Below are 23,408 nucleotides of genomic sequence, written 5' to 3' on the forward strand. Positions count from 1 at the left end.
TCATCTCAGCTACACGCATACACACAGATCCCTGTGTCCAAAGACCGCTATGGTCACATAGTTCAAAGGACAGCTTAGGTTTACAGGGTCAGAAGGACAGATGGGCCACAACATAAAAACAAAACCCTCAAGACCTCTATATTACACTTCAAAATGGTCTACAGCCAGCTCAGGTGAAGTGCCGCCTTGCTATCTTCCAAATGTAATTTAAAGTGAGTCAGGCTTCTTCATCACCAGAGGCCATGAGAGGAGCTCCATTGTCCTTCCCCATGTCTCCTCACACATTGGTCAGGGCACTGAGCAGACTGCTCATCTCTGTCTGGCCCAAATTGACTGATGAAGTTAAAGCCTCTGCATCGGCCAAAGCTATTAAGTGGTCTGCTGGAGCGAAATGGCTTTACTGTTTCCCAGGGTGCTGCCATTGGCTCGGKGATTCCTGCTTGCGATTGTCTAGGACCGCTGTGACTAAGTACATTTCTTGCTAGACAAGCAGAAACACTTTAATATCCCGATGCACACAATACATAAACAAAAAATGACCCAAAACAAATGAATTTCCCTCAGGCAGTCAAAGTAAAGAACATTTTCTAAATCGATGTCTTTGGGGTAACAAAACAACATCAATGTAACACATTCTATTATACTGTGATTTGTACTGCCTCAGTTTTCTACCACAGTTCTCTATGATTATGATGGTGTTCTGCAAAGCTTGGTGACACATGCAAAGGTTCAATCGGGACATTCAAAAAAGGTAATGAGCAACAAACTGCATTCAAGTGAACGTTTGGTACACACAGTACCAAGAAAAAGTCAAATTAAGCATGATTGGCATGCTGCTAAGGATATGTCAGATTTTACTCTAAGACTGCATAAAAAAAGGGGGAAAGACTGACTCAATCTGCACCACAGACCTAATTATTTCCACATTATTACTGGTCACATCTGTATTATCAAACAAATCCTCACTTTTTATTCATGAGACAAACGGGTTGGATGGCCTGGGCCTCTTCTGGGTCTCTGTAATTTAAGTGTGCCCGTCATGGTTGGGAAAACGTCAAACTGATTCCCACTCCTCAAACCCACTGACAGTAACATTTCCCACAAGGCCGTCTGAAAACACAGGGGACATTTAGTAGCAAAGCAGCAGTAGTCGACAAGGCTGAGGAGAAAATAACCACAAAGACGAGACATTGTCTTCATGTTGCATAGCAACTGAACTGACTTCAAGTGGTGAATCCATAGAAATATGTTCTCAGAGTCTCATTTAATTGATATGGGTACATCTGTTTCCAGGTGTTTAGAACAAAAAGCTAAGTGTTTCAAAAAATCTGACATAATGAACAGATATCTATAGCTAAAGAGTAATGTCCTGTACAGCATGGCCTGCCTAAACAAGTATTATGCTCGGATGCAGAGAAAATGGTATGCAAAGCCATGTGGTTTAAAGGTATGTCTAGATTCTTGCTTCCCTGCGAGATCAATTACACGTCACTTCTTCAGCTGACACACACAATTCCAATTTATGGATTAAACAGAAGGCTCAACTTTGAAAAGGGAGTTAAACTAATTCAAAACGTCCAGGTGTGTTGGTCACGCATTTCCCTTTCCACTCATTGTAGGGATTGGGGCCAAGCAGAAAGGACCTGTCTGGGAGCCTTATCTTGCTGTGGAGCATGAAGGGCTGTGCAGCATGTGCTGTGGTCTCTATTGGCAGGATGATGGAGGGAAAGCCTGCCTCCCTAGATATAAATTCCCTCTGTTCTCAGAACAGATCAGCAGACCTGCTGCTGGCGCTGGAGAAACTGCTCCTACAGCCATTTGCAACCTCCACTGGAGAGATGCTGGTTTACCTGACTGGGGGAGGGAAAATGAGGGCAGTTGGTTAATGAGGATGGATCATGGGGGGAAAAATGGGAATGAGGAAGCGGAGACACTGGTGCAGGGAGGAAGGAGAAATATATTGGGGAAGGAGAAGTAAGAGAGAGGGGAGGATGGAGGAAAGATACTGGGATAAAGATGGAGGGAAACAGAGACACTGACTCCCAGGAATGTCTCCTACCTGGAACCCAGCGGAAAAGTCTTAGCACATCCAGAGAGATACTCCAGGAATGCTAATCGAGTTCTTTCATAAAACTCATTTCAAAATGTTGTCCTTCAAAAGCAATAGAATCTCTGCCTCAACATTGCCTAGGCAAGAAACATAGGCTACACAAAGATAAGCTTCAGTCCAGGTTAGCTTTAAAGCTTTGCTTCTTTGATACTAAGCAGTTAAGTAATAAATGACCTCAGTGAGAATTTAAACCTGACCAGCTTAATGGGTGTATGAACCTAAGTAAATCTGTAAGGCTGAGCATTAATGTGCAGTAGGGATGTAACGATTCACCTAGGTCTCGGTTCAAATGTTTAAGATGTGAGTGCATTGTCTGCGGGACCCCAAACTGATCCAGATGTAGCATGCATAGGTCAGGAAATCTAGTCCAACTTTACAAATCGCTGGTTCACAAAAATGTTTTACTCAAATTAGCCTACTTTCTACCATCCATAAATACCTAATATTTTGTGACAACTGCATCCTCTACTTCATTGTGGAACTAAGCATGCAAGCATGCAATTATGTGGACAGTCATCTCCTGGATGGCGCAGTGGTGTAAGGCACTGCATCGCAGTGCTTGAGGCGTCAATACAGACTCGGGTACGATCCTGGGCTGTGTCAGCCGGCCGTGACACGGAGACCCATGAGGCGGCGCACAATTGGTCCAGCGTCATACGGGTTAGGCCGGACAGGATTTCCTTGTCCCATTGCGCCCTAGCGACTCCTTGTGGCGGGCCGTGCGCGTGCAAGCTGATTTCGGTCGGCAGCTGGACTTGTGTTTCCTCCGACACATTGGTGTGGCTGGCTTCCGGGTTAGGCAAGCAGTGTGTCAAGAAGCAGCGCGGCTTGGCATGGTCGTGTTTCTGTGGACACATGGCTCTCGACCTTCGCCTCTCTCAAGTCCGAAGGGGATTTGCAGCGATGGGACTAACTAAAAGACTAACTATCAATTGGATATCACAAAATCGGGGAGAAAACGGTGTAAAAGTTTTTTAATAAAAAAATTTAATAAAATTGCATGTAGAATAACCCCAGTCAATACCAGTAGCCTAGTCAAACTGCGCACAGCTGAGCATGCGGACCAACAAGAGGTAGGCCTAATCCTGATCTGGCACAGCTGTGCGTCACCTTCAGCATTCAATTGTTTGTAAAATGGCTTGCGCAATATCAGGCTTTATTAGTTCGTTTATTGTAATTTTCCAGGTTATTTTTATTAAATTCGCTCATAAATTGTGTTTTACCAGAATAAAAGTAGCCTCCGCTACTGCTGTAGGCACAAATCATCTGGCTATAGGTAGGCTACATGCTGATCGGGGCTAGAGTGTGAATGGGCAAGACAAAAGATTTAAGTGCCTTTGAAGGGGTTTGGTAATAGGTGCCAGGTGCACCGGTTTGTGTCAAGAACTGCAACGCTGCTGGGGTTTTCCACGCTCAACAGTTTACCGTGTGTATCAAGAATGGTCCACCACCCAAAGGACATCCAGCCAACTTGACACAACTGTGGGAAGCATTGGAGTAAACATTGGCCAGCATCCCTGCGGAACACTTTCGACATCATGTAGAGTCCATGCCCCGACGAATTGATTTTGTTCTGAGGGTAAAAGGGGGCGGTGCAACTCAATATTAGGAAGGTGAACCTAATGTTTGATATACTTAGTGTCTATGGTTATTTTTAGATATACAGGGTAAAGTTTAATTTCGTAATTTAACAATAATTTCTGCTACCACCACTGCATGGTCGACGCTAGAGAAGATGCGCTCATTGAGTCATCAACCATTCCAAAAGCTCCAAATCATTTGATTATGATACCGGAATGAACCTCTTCCTGGGGTCCACATAAAACATATAAATAACATGACAAAGTAAAGAACAGTAATTGACAAGAACATAAGATATTACTGTCAATTCAAAATTAGCTCAGGGGCCTACATACACCAGACAAATATACCATGCAGGCAAGCTAATTCTAAACCTAACCCTTAAGCCAGCAAAATGTCCTCACTTGTCAGCATTCTCCTTGGTTTATTATTCTTGTGAGGACTCAGAAGTATAGGAAAACAGGTACACACACAGACAGAAATCAGCGCAGACAAATCCAGCTCCTAGAGTCCCAGCTCACAAACTCCCATCAGCAGCAGATTTTTATTTGGAATGAAAAATGAATGTGTTTATGCAACAAATGTTAGTGAATCGCATAGATACGTTCCTTTAATCAAACCGAATAATTTCAAACTAAAACGTATCGTTCCTGTATCGTATTAGAGCCCATGTATCTAGATATGTATAAAAACATATTGAAAGGGAAAGATGCACATCCCAAATAGGCAAATTGAGACTTTGGCAGTACCTTGATAGGGGCTTCCTTTAGGCCTTTTTCTATGGAAGGCCGGTTGGGTTGTTGCGTGTCAAAAAAGATACATGTCAAATAACACAATTTGACGWGTCAAATAAGCTTGACCAATCAGGACCTGAATATGACTGCATGTCACAATAATTTAACGCGTTCATCAATTTTTTACGTAGTTATTACACATTGAGTACACTATCACTCGTATTTCATGTGCTATGATGCTATGATGCTGGTAAAGTTGTCTCGCGCACCTACAGTGCTGGTCATAAAAAACCGCTAGCTAGCTCATGGATGCAAACAATGTTCTTCCCAAAAACATAGCAAAACGACAATCTGTTTCAGTAGCTATAGTTAGCTAGCTAACTATATCGCTAGGTGTCATCTAAAATAACCCTAATTTATAAGACAGTTCTTATTTGATTAATGGTGGTCGGACCCATCAATGTGAAGCTAGCCACAATAAGGATGAGCCACAGTAGTGGACTTTGCGGTTTGCCTTCAAAATTGAAGTATTTCATTGACAGTGATGCAAAGTAGAATTATGCCAAATTGAGTAGATCATGGTAACGAGGTTGGAATGTTACATGAAATCAACAGAAGACAATCATTTGTTAATTTGACAATCTGAAATCACACAGGATATATTAGACTTTAGAATTGCATTGGGGGCATACTTATTTCACTGTACAGCCTTACCCCATGTCATTGATCCACAATCCATAGGTATCAATCTACTCAGTGACACCCAGAGAACATTAGCGTCGTAGCTCTTATTGTGGGACTCTGAAACAACTGTGGATTGAGAAATATTTGTCAACCTATGTATTGAACACTATTCCAGAGGAAAAATATTGTGTAGATGTTTGAGTCTGATAACTTTGAGGAGGACGTTGTGAAAAAATATCTTGGGTATTGAGTAGACTGATAATGAAAATGATTGCAGTTTCTACTGGTCATTGTTTTCATGCTGCTTTTATTGGTGCTAGCTACAGTTGAAGTCGGAACTTTACATACACTTAGGTTGSAGTCATTAAAACGCYTTTTTCAACCACTCCACAAATTTCTTGTTAACAAACTATAGTTGAGGCAAGTCGGTTAGAACATCTACTTTGTGCATGAAACAAGTAATTTTCCCAACAATTTTTTACAGACATTATTTCACTGTATCACAATTCCAGTGGGTCAGAAGTTTACATACACTAAGTTGACTATGCCTTTAAACAGCTTGGAAAATTCCAGAAAATGAGGTCATGGTTTTAGAAGCTTCTGATAGGCTAATTGACATCATTTGAGTCGATTGGAGGTGTAKCTGTGGATGTATTTTAAGGCCTACCTTCAAACTCAGTGCCTCTTTGCTTGACATCATGGGAAAATCAAAAGAAATCAGCCAAGACCTCAGAAAATATTGTAGACCTCCACAAGTCTGGTTCATCCTTGGGAGCAATTTCCAAGCGCCTGAAGTTACCACATTCATCTGTACAAACAATAGTACGCAAGTATATACACCATGGGACCACGCAGCCCGTCATACCACTCAGGAAGGAGACGCTTTCCGTCTCCTAGAGATGAATGTACTTTGGTGCGAAAAGTGCAAATCAATCCCAGAACAAGGGCAAAGGACCTTGTGAAGATGCTGGAGGAAACAGGCACAAAAAGTAGCTATATCCACAGTAAAACGAGTCCTATATCGACATAACCTGAAAGGCCGCTCAGCAAGGAAGAAGCCACTGTTCCAAAACCACCATTAAAAAAGCCATACTACGATTTGCAACTGCACATGGGGACAAAGATTGTACTTTTTGGAGAAATGTCCTCTGTTCTGATGAAACAAAAATAGTACTTTTTGAAGGGAAAAGGGGGAGGCTTGCAAGCCGAAGAACACCATCCAAACCGTGAAGCACGGGGGTGGTAGCATCATGTTGTGGGGGTGCTTTGCTGCAGGAGGAACTGGTGCATTGCACAAAATAGATGGCATATTGAGGAAGGAAAATGATGTGGATGTATTGAAGCAACTTTTAAAGACATCAGTCAGGAAGTTAAAGCTTGGTTGCAAATGGGTCTTCCAAATGGACAATGATCCCAAGCATACTTCCAAAGTTGTGGCTAAAGGACAAAAGTCACGGTATTGGAGTGGCCATCACAAAGCCCTGACCTCAATCCTATAGAACACTTGTGGGCAGAACTGAAAAAGCGTGTGCGAGCAAGGAGGCCTACAAACCTGACTCAGTTAGACCAGCTCTGTCAGGAGGAATGGGCCATAATTCATTGTGGGAAGCTTGTGGAAGGCTACCTGAAAAGTTTGACCCAAGTTTAACAATGTAAAGGAATTGTGTAAAACTGAGTTTAAATGTATTTGGCTAAGGTGTATGTAAACTTCCGACTAAAACTACATACCCCAACCAGAATCCGTGGATTACAGGCAACATTCACACTGAGCTAAAGGGTAGAACTGCCACTTACAAGATGCGGCACTCTAACCCGGAAGCTTATAAGAAATCCTGCTTTGCCCTCCGACGAACCATCAAACAGGCAAAGCTTCAATACAGGGCTAAGATTGACTCGTGTTTCGCCGGCTCCGACGCTCGTCTTATGTGGCAGGGCTTGAAACTATTACAGACTACAAAGGGAAGCACTGCCGCGAGCTGCCCAGTGAAACGAGCYTACCAGACGAGCTAAATCACTTCTATGCTCGCTTTGAGGCAAGCATCACTGAGGCATGCATGAGAGCATCAGCTGTTTCGGACGACTGTGTGATCACGTTCTCTGTAGCCGACGTAAGACCTTTTAAACAGGTCAACATTCACAAGGCTGCGGGGCCAGACGGATTACCACGATATGTGCTCCGGGCATGTGCTGACCAACTGGCAGGTGTCTTTGATGTCCTTTATTGATTCTGTAATACCAACATGTTTCAAGCAGACCACCATAGTCCCTGTGCCCAAGGACACAAAGGCAACCTGCCTAAATGACGACAGACCCGTAGCACTCACGTCCGTAGCCATGAAGTGCTTTGAAAGGTTGGTAATGGCTCACATCAACACCATTATCCCTGAAAGCCTAGACCCACTTAATTTGCATATCGCCCAAACAGATCCACAGATGATGCAATCTCTATTGCACTCCACACTGCCCTTTCCCGCCTGGACAAAAGGAACACCGACGTGAGAATGCTATTGATTGACTACAGCTCAGCGTTCAACACCATAGTACCCTCAAAGCTCATCACTAAGCTAAGGACCTGAGACAAAACAACTGGATCCTTCCTGACAGGCCACCCCCAGGTGGTGAGGGTAGGTAGCAACACATCTGCCGCGCTGATCCTCAACTTAAGGAACCCCGCAGGGGTGCGTGCTCAGTCCCCTCCTGTACTCCCTGTTCACCCACGACTGCATGGRCATGCACAACTCCAACACCATCACGTTTGCATTTGACACATTGATAGGCCTGATCACCGACAARGACGAGGTAGCCTATAGGGAGGTCGTCAGAGACCTGGCCGTGTGGTGCCAGAATAACAACCTATCCCTGAACGTAAACCAAGACAAAGTAGATCATTGTGGACTACAGGAAAAGAGGACCGAGCACGCCCCCATTCTCATTGACGGGGCTGTAGTGGAGCAGGTTGAGAGCTTCAAGTTCCTTGGTGTCCACATCACCAACAAACTAGAATGGGCCAAACACACCAAGACAGTTGTGAAGACGGCACGACAAAGCCTATTCCCCCTCAGGAAACCAAAAAGATTTGGTATGGGTCCTGAGATCCTCAAAAGGTTATGCAGCTGCAACATCAAGAGCATCCTGACTGGTTGCATCACTTCCTGGTACGGCAATTGCTCGGCCTCCGACCGCAAGGCACAACAGAGGGTAGTGCGTACGGCCCAGTACATCACTGGGTCTAAGCTGCCTGCCATCCAGTACCAGAGGAAGGCCCTAAAAATTGTCAAAGACCCCAGCCACCCCCAGTCATAGACTGTTCTCTCTACTACCTCATGGCAAGCGGTGCTGGAGTGCCAAGTCTAGGACCAAAAGGCTTCTCAACAGTTTTTACCCCCAAGCCATAAGACTCCTGAACAGGTAATCAAATGGCTACCCGGACTATTGGCATTGTGTGCCCCCCCCAACCCCTCTTTTACGCTGCTGCTGCTCTCTGTTTATCATATATGCATAGTCACTTTAACCATATCTACATGTACATACTACCTCAATCAACCTGACTAACCGGTGTCAGTATACAGCCTCGCTACTGTTTTTTTTACTGTCTTTTTTACTGTTTTTATTTCTTTACTTATTGTTCACCTAATACTTTAAAAAAAAATGTTAAATTGTATTGTTGGTTAGAGCCTGTAAGTAAGCATTTCACTGTAAGGTCGACTAAACCTGTTGTATTTGGCGCACGTGACAAACTTAGATTTGATTTGAAGTTTATGTTTGTAGCCAATCATAGAGAGTAACACTGGATTATAGTCAGAGGCCTCAAACATCAGAATCAGGCACTCTGGCCCCATCTATAAAACAGTAATTGACAATTACTGGTTTGTGGTGATATTGAATATGTAGCCTACATTTGATGAGTGCTGAAACATATTGTTTTGCCCCATAATATCAGTCTGTTTCTGTGGTTAACTCTACCCAGTTCCTAGTCATTTTTAATGCAGAATCCCACCTCTTGCAGGGGGCAAGAGTCTGAGTCTAATGTGAAAACAATTTGAAACCAGAAAGTAATTTCCTCTCCTTATTCCAGTCGGCTGGCCAGCAGACAGGCCCTCTAACTCTACCAGGTTGCTGTGTAACCTTGGTGTCAGCATTCTGAACTGGAATTTGCAATTGCCGGCGCATTGCCACAGATGAAGTTAATGACATCAGGTATTGCAATCAGCCTTGATGATAGTGCTCTGCAATATGATTGAATTGGTATTCATTGTGTTGGTTCCAAACAATGAATTATTTATGCTTTGCTTTAAGCTACCGCTCTGCTCTGTAAAGAGGTGAAGGACTCTAGCAAGGTAAGTGGTGGGCAGAGAAATGTTGACAATAGAAAGTCTATTCCCATATCCATACTGCAGCCATGTTGAGCTAACAGTGAAACAATTCAGCCATCATTAATGGTTATGGGTCATCTGACTCATCACCATTTAACGTTCTGTCTAAATTGAATTTCTTGGCAGATCTTTTTACGGTTCACTGGTTAAACAGGGTTGGAAACATTTTACGAAACTATGTTTTTCACTGAGGCAGCAGGAGACGAGCCCAATCTTTCATGATGTGTAGGTAGGTGGTTAGAGCACTTGCAGCATGTTTACCAGATTTACATTCAGCTGTCATGCACTGTTTACCTGTGCTATTGTACTCTGCTAGATTTAAATCTTTATGGATGCACGTGAATCTTTATTCACAGGATAATTTGTGATTATTTTGCACAACACTATTACTACTACCCTTACTGGGCTTATGTATTTTAAAGCCTGTTCATCTCAATGTTGGGTGAATGGCACAGTCAACAGTCCCTGAAAAGACAATGTAATTATCTAGCCTCTCTTATTAGAAAGAGAACAGGCTCCAGAGCATATTGAGAGGGTAATTGTGAACATCTGACCAGACTCATTAGCTTCTAAATCAAAGACAGCATTCTGGTCTCTGCCTGCGTGAAGAGAGAAGAGCTAGCCCTACAAACTGCAATGGCTGTATCATGAGGCCTCTTTCATCTCAGATATTACCTCTGGAGTGTCCAGCTGTTATGAATAAAGGGTATCATATTATTATTCATGGAACATGTACTATCCAGGCCTTTCTGTTTTGACTTTAGTCAAACTTTTTAACTTTGTCCTCACCGTTTTGCACCTGTTTTGTCTTACTTGCCAGTGACCTTGTAACCATTTCATGTGTCATCTGTTGTTATCCCTCTATAAAGGCGTGTCAAATCTCCAGGGAGGAAGAGAGGGGCAGAAGGGTAGGACAGAGGGTGAAAACTGCCTTTTTTCAGCGGTATTTTGGACTCTGTGTCCGTCTCCCACCTTCCTCACACATCCATTAATTTCCAATGAGAATCTTCCTTCACAGACGTGAGTAGTTGTGACAGGGAGAGTTGATCCTATCTGACGCTTCACACGCAAGGCTGCTTTGAGGCCCTTTCTTGGGAAGAGAAGTAGAATTTTATTCCTGCTAAATTTGGTAACTGTAGATAACACYGCCAGGTACTCTCAGGAACCTCACATTACTTCCATATTGTTTCTGTTCAATATAATACCCTGAAGTCATCAATCATGCTATTGTGAGGTTTCTATGAAATGTTTCCATTCAATATCTTTTTTGTTGATAATTAATATAAAACATTTACAGCAGATGCTTGATGTGATTTTTGGAGGGAAAGAATTCCACACAGGGTTTGTTTAGCCCTGTCACCAGTTAGCTTTTCCCTAGCTGGTACTGAATTTTATTTACTTTTCCTGTTTTTTATTTTTTTGTGGGTTAAATTCAGCGTCCTCGAGTGCTGCCAGGATCGTAACCTGCCAAATTCTGGGCTGGGGCTGTGTGTGATAGAGCTGGGAATGATTTCCCTGTATTTCTATTGGCCATCGATGCAAGGTGAACACGTGCTTATGGATGTTTAACAAGGCCCACTGGCTCCCGGCCCACTCGTAAATAACGGAACTGGAAACTCTCACAAGCCTGCCTTCAGTGGGAGGTGCTCAGTCTAGGAGGCTGGATCCTGTGGGATGAGACTGTCTGCTATGACGTCTCTGTGGCTCAGCGGAGTTACGACGCCTCTGTGGCTCAGCGGAGTTACGACGCCTCTGTGGCTCAGCGGAGTTACGACGCCTCTGTGGCTCAGCGGAGTTTACAAATTACTATGGAAAGTGTTTCGGCTGGGTCCGTTCATTTGTTGATTGCCCTCTGTTGCTTAAGGCGTGGTTTCTTAAACCATGCATAGGCCCGAAGTAAGATCAGATTCCAGCATTGCTGCAGCTTTCTCTTTCTACTAATTGGTTATTGGGTTTACAGTATGCATGGATTGTCTGAAGATTCTCTCCCTGGATGTTGGATTAACAAGTAAATATTTGGCAAGCAAATCTTTTCTGTCGGTTTTGAACTTCTCTGAAGATTAAGTCAATTCAACCAGACGGAGGTTCCCTTCAAACATGGAATTGCTTCAAATGTTGTCAACTAAAATCATCCCCTTCAATCCACTTTAATATTATGAATTCTAATTAGATGACAACTATTTATGTCTGGGAGTCTGCCTTGCAACATGGTGCCGTTGCCAGATATCCAACACGTCTGTCACTGGCGCTTCGTGACCTTGTTTCCCTGCGTGTGTAGAAGCCTGACAGACTCGAGTCTAAAACGTGCCAGCAGGGACTCCAGCAGGGACTCAGAGTTATTTATTTATTGTATTTATTTTTTATTTAACCTTTATTTAACTAAGCAAGCCAATTAAGAACAAATTCTTATTTACAATGACTGTCCTTTTTAGAATAGGATTTAGTTTTTGTTTTAAAGGAGTCAGACATGTAATAGAAACCAGATGTATTGTTAGGCTGCTGTTGTTCCTGTCACTCTACCTATTTGGAAGCCTGCAGTTAGTTGGGTCTAAATCTGTATGTAACTGCACAGTCATTTCCTCCAACACTGCACTTAGAACTCCTTTTATGGATTTGAATACTGTCTGTGCCAATTATCCTTCTGCCCTTTGGGTACAAAGATTCCCGAGAGGTTTTGTCTGAAAAGGTTAACTGGCTACAGTACGTGGCGGATGCCAGGGCAGAAATCCTGCTGTGACCGTCAGATCTCAGCACCTCGGTGGCCTAGTAGGCTTTAGGATAGACTGAATTGACTAGCTACAGTGTTTAAAAAGTGAATGGTTGACAAGTTGTAATTTAGCATACCCCTTTGTTCACCTGATGATCTGGTTCACCTGATGATCTGGTTCCCATGACACCTTTCCCTTATCATCTGTCATAACTGCCATGCAGTTACTGATTCAGACAAGCTTCTTATTAGGCCTCCCATCTTCTCTCCCTAATCATCAACTCCAGCGTGGAGGAGAAAGACCTGAAATGAAGTGACGGGCTCTAATGGTATGACTTAATTATATAACCTGCTATTCCCTTACCTATAGAAGGCTACCCATGTTAATGAGCAATATCAGGTTCAGCGTCCTCTAACATGGTTTGTGGTGAGAAAATGAAACCTTTGGGAATGGTTGTCAACCAACAGGCCTAGAGTCCATTTATCTGAGCAGCGTAAGATGACATGCAAAGGTTCATCTCTAGGTTGAACATGGAAGTATWTTTTTCCTAGAGGACTAATAAAGGTAGTTTTCTTTAACATACCATCACATTTTTTTCATGAGGCTCTTCGCTCTGGGCTCAGTCTCATCTCGTTCTGCTCTCTTCAATCAAAGAAAAGCACATAGGCCTAGTACAGTTGTCATATCTCCCTCATTAGGAACCATACCTTTAGGTTGTCTGTCTGCATGCTGGCTATATGCAGCACCACTCAACTTTTAGGCTACATTATGTTTTCACAGCCAGTGTTTCATGTCCATTTGAGGGCATATTGCCATTTTAGACTATTCTGTGTCCCTTCGCAACTCAATTACCTCATCTTTTCTTTCTCTGTTCTCTGTAACAAGCTGTATTATTTGGTTATGTAAGACCTCTTCATGTAATGATGCTGCTCAATTGAATTCCTATTTGTGTCTGTAAAAGTACTGTAGCAAACAATCCGAAATGGCAGTTTAAGAGACTGTCTTGAAAGACTACTGTAGAGAGCTACTGGGACTCCATTACCCTCCCAGAGACATACTGCAAATTTAGAGGCCAACTTTTAGAATGTTTAATATTGTTATAAATCTAGACATTATGTTACATCGCATTGTTTATGTATTCCCCATGTAATGTTAATGGGGAGCTAACATGGCAGCCTTAGAATGTTGAACTGTCATGTAAATGCATCATATTGCAGAAATAGCATTGCCCAATTCTCTAAATACATGGCTCTGGTTCCCTCATATCAGGAATAATAGTTGCAACAATGAATGCAATATCTACCAGTAGGAAAAGGGATCATGCTTCCTCCCACAAGCTGCTCCCCAAGTCCCAATCACACTGCTTTTGGTGCATTATAAGTGTACATGCTTTTCTACAGTCGGAAACTGGTATCATTCCCCAGTCACACTTTAGGCCTACATTATTCTATTGTTATGAATCATTTTATGAGTTCTGAATCGTGACAAATAGCCCATTTCGGTTTTTACATTGGACACAATGGGAGGCATGCAGCATGCTATTGTATAAATCCCCTGCTAAACAATATTCTAATGTGGCATCTGCCCTTCCCTCGCTGCAGTGGAACGGTTGCCATGACAGAGCCACATGAGGATAATAACCTCGGTAAAAAGGGCCATTTGGATTGCTCATCCTCTCCGGAGACTGGACACCTGGGCGTTCTGCTCGGTTAACCCCGGCAGTGAACAACGGAAGGGCAAAGGTCAACTAGAGCTCCACCTATTCTAATACTGTATTTGTGAAGTCTGGTTCAGAAATCCTTAGGCCCTACACCGATGCCTCCTGTTCAATTTGTCCTCCAGCCCTAAATGAATGTTCCCATGGTGGAGCAGTGTTATAAAACAAAGCCACTCGTATATTATTAGGATTACGAAAATGTATGCACTCACTACTGAAAGTCTCTCTGGAAAAGAGCGTTTGCTAAATGACTCAAATGTAAATGTAATTGTCTGTATGAAGCTGTGTCTGATTAGCATAGGTCTAGGGAGTATACCAAATTTAAAAAACAAATTGAGCTGCAAGTGGAGGTCGAGTTTTGAACCGATCAGGAAAACCTGACATTGTTGACTATGGTAACTGATGTACAGTACTATGACAATGGTATGCTTAGGGACTTGAACCTGGATAGGTTTCTATATTTCAAGGCCATGAGGCTTTTAGTACAGCTGAGCACTGTTTTGACATATACAGGTATTAGGTAAGATTTTCCTGTGTTATACCACTCAACGTCATCATGTTAAGCACTGCCTTTCCCCTCAGCTGAACCAGTGTAGTACRTTTTTCAGTGATCTCAACAGAAGGGAAAAATGCTTCCTCTTGTAGTCCCAGTGTTGAAGATGAGGTACTTCATCATACAGATAACCTGGCAGACAGAGGCAGAACTACGGTATAGGGAATGGGGGAAAGTGGTGCTTGTGAAGTATAGTTCAGCTTGGTTTAAGTTTTTATGATTAATCCAATGCTCAGTAGGTAATCCACTGATACTGAATCTCTGTTGGTCTGCATTGCCTCTGCTGCTAGTCCCCTCCAGTGCGGCCAGAGAAGATTAATGGAGTCAGATGAGCTGATGTGTTCTCTCTCCTCCATCACAATGTGGTCATGTTGACTCTCTCTGATAAGACTGTTCACTGAGGGGTCCTCTGATCTCTGCCCGCCACAGGCTTTTGTTCCAATTCTGAATGAACCTATGATGAATAATGTGCTCAACATTGTTAAAATACCTGTAAACAATATACAGGATTGCCTGAGAAAGACAATGAAAATTAATTGAGTATGGTACAGTAGCTCTGCTTTTGATTGGTGGAAAGTGTGTTACATTCTCAGCAGCTCTATCCCGCATCGTTATTTATGCTAATTAAATATAGCATTTTAAACTATTTGATCATTAACCAGCTAGGCTAATATTCAGTTGTGATGTGCTTCCATCTTAACTACCCAATTTCCCTTTTAGTTATTCCCATGATGATGCTACTGTTGTAGGCAAGGCTGCATTTGTTACGACCACCATCTGAAATTTAACCTGATGTATTTGTTAATGTTACCGAATAAATCAGGTTATAGGCCTAAACTATGTAGTGGAAAGATCATTCGCACCAACCATCTCTTTCAAAGCACTTTGTTAAAAAAAAAATGTTTCTTCTCTTCTTCCTACCTTCAGTTCTGGGATACTTTCATGTTTTCAGGAACATCAATTCAAGCAGGGATTTTACTTTCAGTCCTCTAACGAATTTAGATTTTGGGTCCGTTTTCCATTTGAATGGCATCCACGCTCTCAGCAAGACTGTCTGGCATAATGATGCAATTCTCTCTGGAGCCAGTCTCCCCTCTCAGCGTCTCACGTTTAAGCCTGGATCAGAACATGCATTTCATAGCGGCAGAAAGATTTCAAAGAACTGTGCTAAAATTCTCTTTTCCCAGACCAAGGCTTGTGTCATTAATAATCATAACACAGTTGCTGTCTCTGAGTCTGCAACGTGAGTTTTTTTTTTTTGGACTGCAAGAAATTCGTAGCCTAGGCCTGTGGGTGGTAAGATATGAAAAATGTCACGGGTAATTAATGTGTAAGGGAAGTGGGTGTTTTTACAGTAAATAGTAAATAGCTCATGGTTATTGTGTTTTTGGGTGGTTTTAATGGATTTAAGATGTCTTGGTCCATTCTAGAAAACAAAAATGTAAAACTACCAGAGATCCCACTCTGGGACTTTGATATGGCAGTAGAGTATTATTTGTTCACTAATATATATCAAAATTAGACAAATCTAAAATAGTGAATTATCAAAATTCATTTTTCATTGAAGTCAAAATACTCATATTAAAGAGCAAGCAGGAAAGCATCAGATGACACAATTTTTTACTTTGTGTAGCACCTACAGATGAAACACTGGAGTTTTAAATGAGGCCTGGGGAAGGCCAAAATGTCACACGTTCCAACTTTAATGCATTCTCAATTATGCTTCAAGATATGTCAAACAATCCTTCCTCATAAGGACCCTTCTATGGATTACATTTCAGGAAAACACCCCAAATCATGGTCCTGTTTTCTCCTAGTTTCATGAGGAATCACCAATATTATCACCCATATGATTTGGTGTCACTCCAAATGAAAAGGAAGAAGGGACCCCCTCTCTGCTGTCCCATAACTTCCACTGCTGCTGTGTTTCCCCAAACTCGCTCCTCGGGACCTCGATTTTTTTTGCACTAACACTACATGGTTGATTCAAATGATCAAAGCTGGATGATTTAGTTGATTATTTGAATCAGCTGTGTAGTGCTAGTGCAAAAAAACTAAAGGTGCAACCCTTGAGGTTTGAGGACTGAGTTTGGGAAACCCGGCATGACAGCCTTCATCTGTTTACCCACCACCAGAACCAGTAGCCCAACATTAGCTTGGGAAGCTAGCTGGATGCTACACATTGATAGACGAGTTACCCCATAAAGGATATTGAGCTTTTGGCGAGGCTAAATGCAACTCATCATGCATTCATTAATTAGTGCTCTTTGGTCTGAGTTCTTGTATATAGCGTAGCCTAGTCTGGTTAGCAGTACTCCTCACTTTGCATAAGCCTAGTTAGTGCACTGCCCTCATGCTGTTTGCCTCCGTCTCTTTACTGCTAAATATGTGTTCATAACCAGCCTTAAGTTAAAGTGCATGCTGGAGCCCAGTTAGTGCACAGTGTGAAGGGCAGACTGTAATTCATCCATGACCTTTACATTTATTAGAGTGAAGAAAAAGAGGGCAACATTCAGGTGGCTGGTGCCAGGAGGAACATATGGTCTTGTGGTTATCTACATCAGTCGAAAGATCCTCAGAGGGTCATCAGGGTGTGAAATTAAAGACCTGTTGAGGATCTGTGTCACATGGTCAGCCCTAGGACTGGGTATTGCCCGGGGCATCACGATACGATATTAGTACCATACTTAGGTGCTGATATGATAGGTATTGCGATTTTCACAATACTTTGATTTTGTTGCTATTTTATGTTCCAAACATATTGCTCAGCATATTTCTGCTACATATAGACACAAGAGCATGAGAAAGCAAGTTTTGATCAGCCAGGAAAATGAAAGTGCTGAAAAATGAGAACAATCTTTAGGATGAAAAATACCTGCGTTTTGGCGCAGGTACTGCCGACGACTGACGCTAGCTAACGCTAGGTACGTCATTTATTTTTACAAATCAAAAATCGATATATCGTCCAAAAATAATATTGCGATATGTAACTATTGATTTTTGTTTCTCCCCCCATCACTAGTCAGTCCTGCACTGACTTGAACCCTTTCCTTCCTTGAGCCTCCTTGTAGTAGGCTGTTACTATGAGTACTAATAATGAGCTGTTTGCCTGTTTGTACAAAGTGTAGGATGCATATTTGTAATATGTAAAATCAAAGTGAGTTGCTTTTAGGCTTCCAGCAGAATATCCTCACAGTTCCAGGCGTGTGGTTTAAAATACATGTTTGTGGTCCTTTGTAGCTCAGTCGGTAGAGCATGGCGCTTGCAATGTCAAAGGTTATGGGTTTGATTTCTGCTGGGGCTACCCATACGTAAAATGTATGCACAAATTGCATATGCGCAGACCATGTTGCTATTTCCCCTGTCTTTTGTTTAGTCTGGGTTAGTTACATTCACACAGAGGAAGAATAGATAAAAGAGAACGATAGACTCAACAACAGAACAGCTGTTTCTGTCCTTATTCACCATGACACTTGAGGTGTACTGGTAATGAACAGATCTGGACCAGTGTTGAAGCCTGACCTGGAACTCTGCTGTCTAAAGACAAAGAGAGGCTGGTTACAGATCCCACATCACCAGCTCTCACTCTGGTCTTCTGTGGTCAAGGGTAGTGGATGAACAGATCTCTGAAGCTATGTGGAGGGATGGACTGGAAAGAGGGGTGGAGGAGGGAGTGGGAAGAGGGATTGAGGGAGTGGGAAGAGGGATGGAGGGAGCAGGTGAGAGGGATGGTGTGGGAGAAGCAGGTCAGCGATGGAGGGAGGGGGAAAGAAAGAGCAGGTCAGAGGGATGGAGGGAAAGTGTTGGAGGGAGTGGAAGAGTGGTGGAGGGAGCAGATGAGAAGGATGGTGTTGGAGAAGCAGGTCAGCGATGAAGGGAGGGATGGAATCAGAGGGGTGGAAGGAAGGATGAAATCACAGGAGGGGTGGAGGGAGCAGGTCACAAGAACACCTGTGTTCTATCCTCCTAAGGGAAACAGTCGCCTGGCATTTCAAGGAGAAGGTAAAGTAAAACCAAAGCATCCGCTAACCGGTAACTGGCTGTCAGGGAAAATTATTTAAAAAGTCCTTCATTACAATACATGGTCACAATACTCGTTGAGACGTCTTCTTGGGTCCAAGTTCAAGGACTGTCACCTGCAATACGTTATAGAAGTTAATATTTTTATTCAAGTATACATTGAGTGTATAAAACATTAGGAACACCTTCCAAATATTGAGTTGCACCCCACTTTGCCCTCAGAACAGCATCAGTTCGTTGTGGCATGAACTCTACAAGGTGTCAGGTCTTAGAGATCTTGGCTGATTTTGTCTCCAATGCTTGTCAAGTTGGCTGGATGTCCTTTTGGTGGTGGACCGTTCTTGATACACACGGGAAACCCAGCAGTGTTGTAGTTCTTGACACACTCAAACCGGTGCTCCTGGCACCTAATACCAAACCCTGTTCGAAGGCACTTAAATGTTTTGTCTTTCCCATTCACWTTCTTAATGACARAACACAATCCATGTCTCAAGACTTAAAAATCCTTTAACATGTCTTCTCCCCTTCATCAACACTGGTTGAACTGGATTTAACAGGTGACATCAATAAGGGATCATACCTTCCTCATGGTCTGTCTGTCATGGAAAGAGCAATGTTTTGTATACTCAGTGTACATGCACAAGCATTCAATACAAAGTCAGACACAGAAATATGAGGTAACAGGCAGGAGAAATTCACTGAGGCAGAAAAAAGCCTTTGTTGTTCAGGAGTTGTTGTTTGTGAGTAGTAGAGGAAGCTTTGGGGATCTCTGTGCCCTTTACAGTGGCTTGAGTGTGTGTTGGCATCATGGCATGACTGATGCAGATTGTCATAGCAGAAGAAAGCCAATTACTCTGGTCATCACGATACCCTTAGGGCCTCTTTCAGTCTATTATAATACATCACAGTGAATATTCTCTGTGRGTCGGTCTCTGGCAGCTTTGTGTTTTTGTATTTTCCTCCATGGTGTCCCCTCCAGACGAGCTTCAATACCATACAACTCTCCTTCCGTGTTCTCAAACTGCTCTTAAATGCAAGTAAAACTAAATGCGTGCTCTTCAACCGATCGCTGCCCGCACCTGCCTGCCCGTCCAGCATCACTACTCTGGACGGTTCTGACTTAGAATATGTGGACAACTACAAATACCTAGSTGTCTGGTTAGACTGATAACTCTCCTTCCAGACTCACAAACATCTCCAATCCAAAATTAAATCTCGAATCGGCTTCCTATTTCGCAACAAAGCATCCTTCACTCATGCTGCCAAACATACCCTTGTAAAACTGACCATTCTACRGATCCTTGACTTCGGCGATGTCATTTACAAAATAGCCTCCAACACTCTACTCAGCAAATTGGATGCAGTCTATCACAGTTCCATCCGTTTTGTCACCATAGCCCCATATACTACCCACCACTGAGACCTTTGCTCTCGTTGGCTGGCCCTCACTTCATATTCGTCGCCAAACCCACTGGCTCCAGGTCATCTATTAGTCTTTGCTAGATAAAGCCCCGCCTTATCTCAGCTCACTGGTCACCATAGCAGCACCCACCCATAGCACGCGCTCCAGCAGGTATATTTCACTGCTCATCCCCAAAGCCAATTTCTCCTTTGGCTGCCTTTCCTTCCAGTTCTCTGCTGCCAATGACTGGAACGAATTGCAAAAATCACTGAAGCTGGAGAGTCATATCTCCCTCACTAACTTCAAGCATCAGCTGTCAGAGCAGCTCACAGATCACTGCACCTGTAGATAGCCCATCTGTAACTACAGTGGGGCAAAAAAGTATTTAGTCAGCCACCAATTGTGCAAGTTCTCCCACTTAAAAAGATGAGAGAGGCCTGTAATTTTCATCATAGGTACACTTCAACTATGACAGACGAAATGAGAAAAAAAATCCAGAAAATCACATTGTAGGATTTTTTATGAATTTATATGCAAATTATGGTGGAAAATAAGTATTTGGTCACCTACAAACAAGCAAGATTTCTGGCTCTCACAGACCTGTAACTTCTTCTTTAAAAGGCTCCTCTGTCCTCTACTCGTTACCTGTATTAATGYCACCTGTTTGAACTTGTTATCAGTATAAAAGACACCTGTCCACAACCTCAAACAGTCACACTCCAAACTCCACTATGGCCAAGACCAAAGAGCTGTCAAAGAGCTGTCAAAGGACACCAGAAACAAAATTGTAGACCTGCACCAGGCTGGGAAGACTGAATCTGCAATAGGTAAGCAGCTTGGTTTGAAGAAATCAACTGTGGGAGCAATTATTAGGAAATGGAAGACATACAAGACCACTGATAATCTCCGTCGATCTGGGGCTCCACGCAAGATCTCACCCCGTGGGGTCAAAATGATCACAAGAACGGTGAGCAAAAATCCCAGAACCACACGGGGGGACCTAGTGAATGACCTGCAGAGAGCTGGGACCAAAGTAACTAAGCCTACCATCAGTAACACACTATGTCGCCAGGGACTCAAATCCTGCAGTGCCAGACGTGTCCCCCTGCTTAAGCCAGTACATGTCCAGGCCCGTCTGAAGTTTTGCTAGAGAGCATTTGGATGATCCAGAAGAAGATTGGGAGAATGTCATATGGTCAGATGAAACCAAAATATAACTTTTGGTAAAAACTCAACTCGTCGTGTTTGGAGGACAAAGAATGCTGAGTTGCATCCAAAGAACACCATACCTACTGTGAAGCATGGGGGTGGAAACATCTGCTTTGGGGCTGTTTTTCTGCAAAGGGACCAGGACGACTGATCCGTGTAAAGGAAAGAATGAATGGGGCCATGTATCGTGAGATTTTGAGTGAAAACCTTCCATCAGCAAGGGCATTGAAGATGAAACGTGGCTGGGTCTTTCAGCATGACAATGATCCCAAACACACCGCCCGGGCAACGAAGGAGTGGCTTCGTAAGAAGCATTTCAAGGTCCTAGAGTGGCCTAGCCAGTCTCCAGGTCTCAACCCCATAGAAAAATCTTTGGAGGGAGTTGAAAGTCCGTGTTGCCCAGCAACAGCCCCAAAACATCACTGCTCTAGAGGAGATCTGCATGGAGGAATGGCCAAAATACCGAGCAACAGTGTGTGAAAAGCTTGTGAAGACTTACAGAAAACGTTTGACCTCTGTCATTGCCAACAAAGGTATATAACAAAGTATTGAGAAACTTTTGTTATGACCAAATACTTATTTTCCACCATAATTTGCAAATAAATTCATTAAAAATCCTACAATGTGATTTTTCTGGATTTTGTTTTCATTTTGTCTGTCATAGTTGAAGTGTACCTATGATGAGAATAACAGGCCTCTCTCCATCTTTTTAAGTGGGAGAACTTGCACAATTGGTGGCTGACTAAATACTTTTTTGCCCCACTGTACCTCATCCCAATACTGTTATTTATGTTTGCTCCTTTGCACCCCAGTATCTCTACTTGCACTTTCATCTTCTGCACATCTATCACTCCAGTGTTTAATTGCTAAATTGTAATTATTTCGACACTATGGCCTATTTATTGCCTTACCTCCCTTATCTTACCTCATTTGCACACACTGTATATAGACTTTTTTTCTATTGTGTTATTGGCTCTATGTTTGTTTATTCCATGTGTAACTCTGTTGTTTGTGTCGCACTGCTTTGCTTTATCTTGGCCAGGTCACAGTTTGTAAATGAGAACTTGCTCTCAACTAGCCTACCTGGTTAAATAATATATATATTTTTTAAAGGCTGAGTGTAAATTCTACAGTCACTGGGACCCTCCTGATCCACAGCTCTTTCTGGTTCAGATGAGTGTCTCCTCTACAAAGCAGAAGGGCCATGCCTATCAGAGAACCACAGTGACATCCTCCTTTAGTTATCATCTTTCTCTACTCAAGACAAAGCACCTTATTGTGGCCCTTATTACCCAGTCCTCTTGGGTCTTATTACACAGTCCTCTTGGTGTCCTTGAACCAGCCACAGAAATGATGAGCTGAGATCCTGGTATGGCATATTGGTGCTCTCTTGAACAGCATGGATCTAAAGAGAATGAACAGAGAATCATGGGCCATTGTTGTTGATGCTGTTTCTTCACAGGAGCATCACTGAGAGACCAGAGGGGCTGAGATCAGAGGAAGCATCACCACACCACAACTCCATAATGTACATGGACTACAGATCAGGATGAGCAGCAGGTAAGAGCTCAGTGTGTGTGTTTGTGTGAGTGTTTGTGTGTGTTTGTGTGTCTGTGTTCGAGTTTGCATGTGGAAAGAGAGTCTGGAGGGGTGCATACACACCACAGCCCTGGAGGCGTTCTCAGGTGCAGTGTCCAGATTTCATGGCTCTTAAGGGGATTTACTGCCAAAATTCCTGCTGCACACCTGATAAGACTGTATTTGTCCCATAGTGGTTTCCTTCTATCCAGTAGAGCCTCCTCTCTGCTGCCCAACCCCCCCTGGAGCTACCCCTACTATTACACTGGCTCTCCCCAACGCCCCTGGAGCTACCCCTACTATTACACTGGTTCTGCCCAACCCCCCTGTAGATACCCCTACTATTACACTGGCTCTCCCCAACGCCCCTGGAGCTACCCCTACTATTACACTGGTTCTGCCCAACCCCCCTGGTGCTACCCCCTCTTACTCTGGCTCTGGTTACCATGGCAACAGGCCCACTGGAGTCCTGTCACGTGTCTGAGATTTGGGGTCTGACTAGGGTATCTTTTTGCTATCAGTTGAAGCAGCAGACTCAAACTAATGTCGAAAAACAACCGAGTTTGTGAAAAAAAACAATGTAAATAGCCAAGGAACATGACACTTTCGAGTAAATTAGACCATATTTTATGCCTGTGCACAGCGCCTCCAAAAATGAATATCAGCACTAAAGTCCGTGCGCTCAGCTCCCCTGCCAGGCAGTGTTGCTGTGCAAAGTGGGATATAGGATTAGTGTTTA

The 23,408-nt window shown here is 43.1% G+C and overlaps 1 long non-coding RNA gene across 1 annotated transcript in view; it reads left to right on the forward strand.

Annotated features, from left to right (window-relative positions):
* The window catches only part of LOC112080869 (uncharacterized), a 72,964-nt gene extending 50,312 nt beyond the window's left edge, over positions 1-22,652 (forward strand). The window contains exon 3 of the long non-coding RNA XR_002896252.2: positions 22,554-22,652. This is a non-coding gene — a long non-coding RNA (uncharacterized lncRNA). The remainder of the gene's footprint in view (positions 1-22,553) is intronic.
* Positions 22,653-23,408: the final 756 nt, after the last annotated feature.

Source organism: Salvelinus sp. IW2-2015, unplaced genomic scaffold, assembly GCF_002910315.2.
Source record: "Salvelinus sp. IW2-2015 unplaced genomic scaffold, ASM291031v2 Un_scaffold16544, whole genome shotgun sequence".
Lineage (NCBI taxonomy): Eukaryota > Metazoa > Chordata > Actinopteri > Salmoniformes > Salmonidae > Salvelinus > Salvelinus sp. IW2-2015.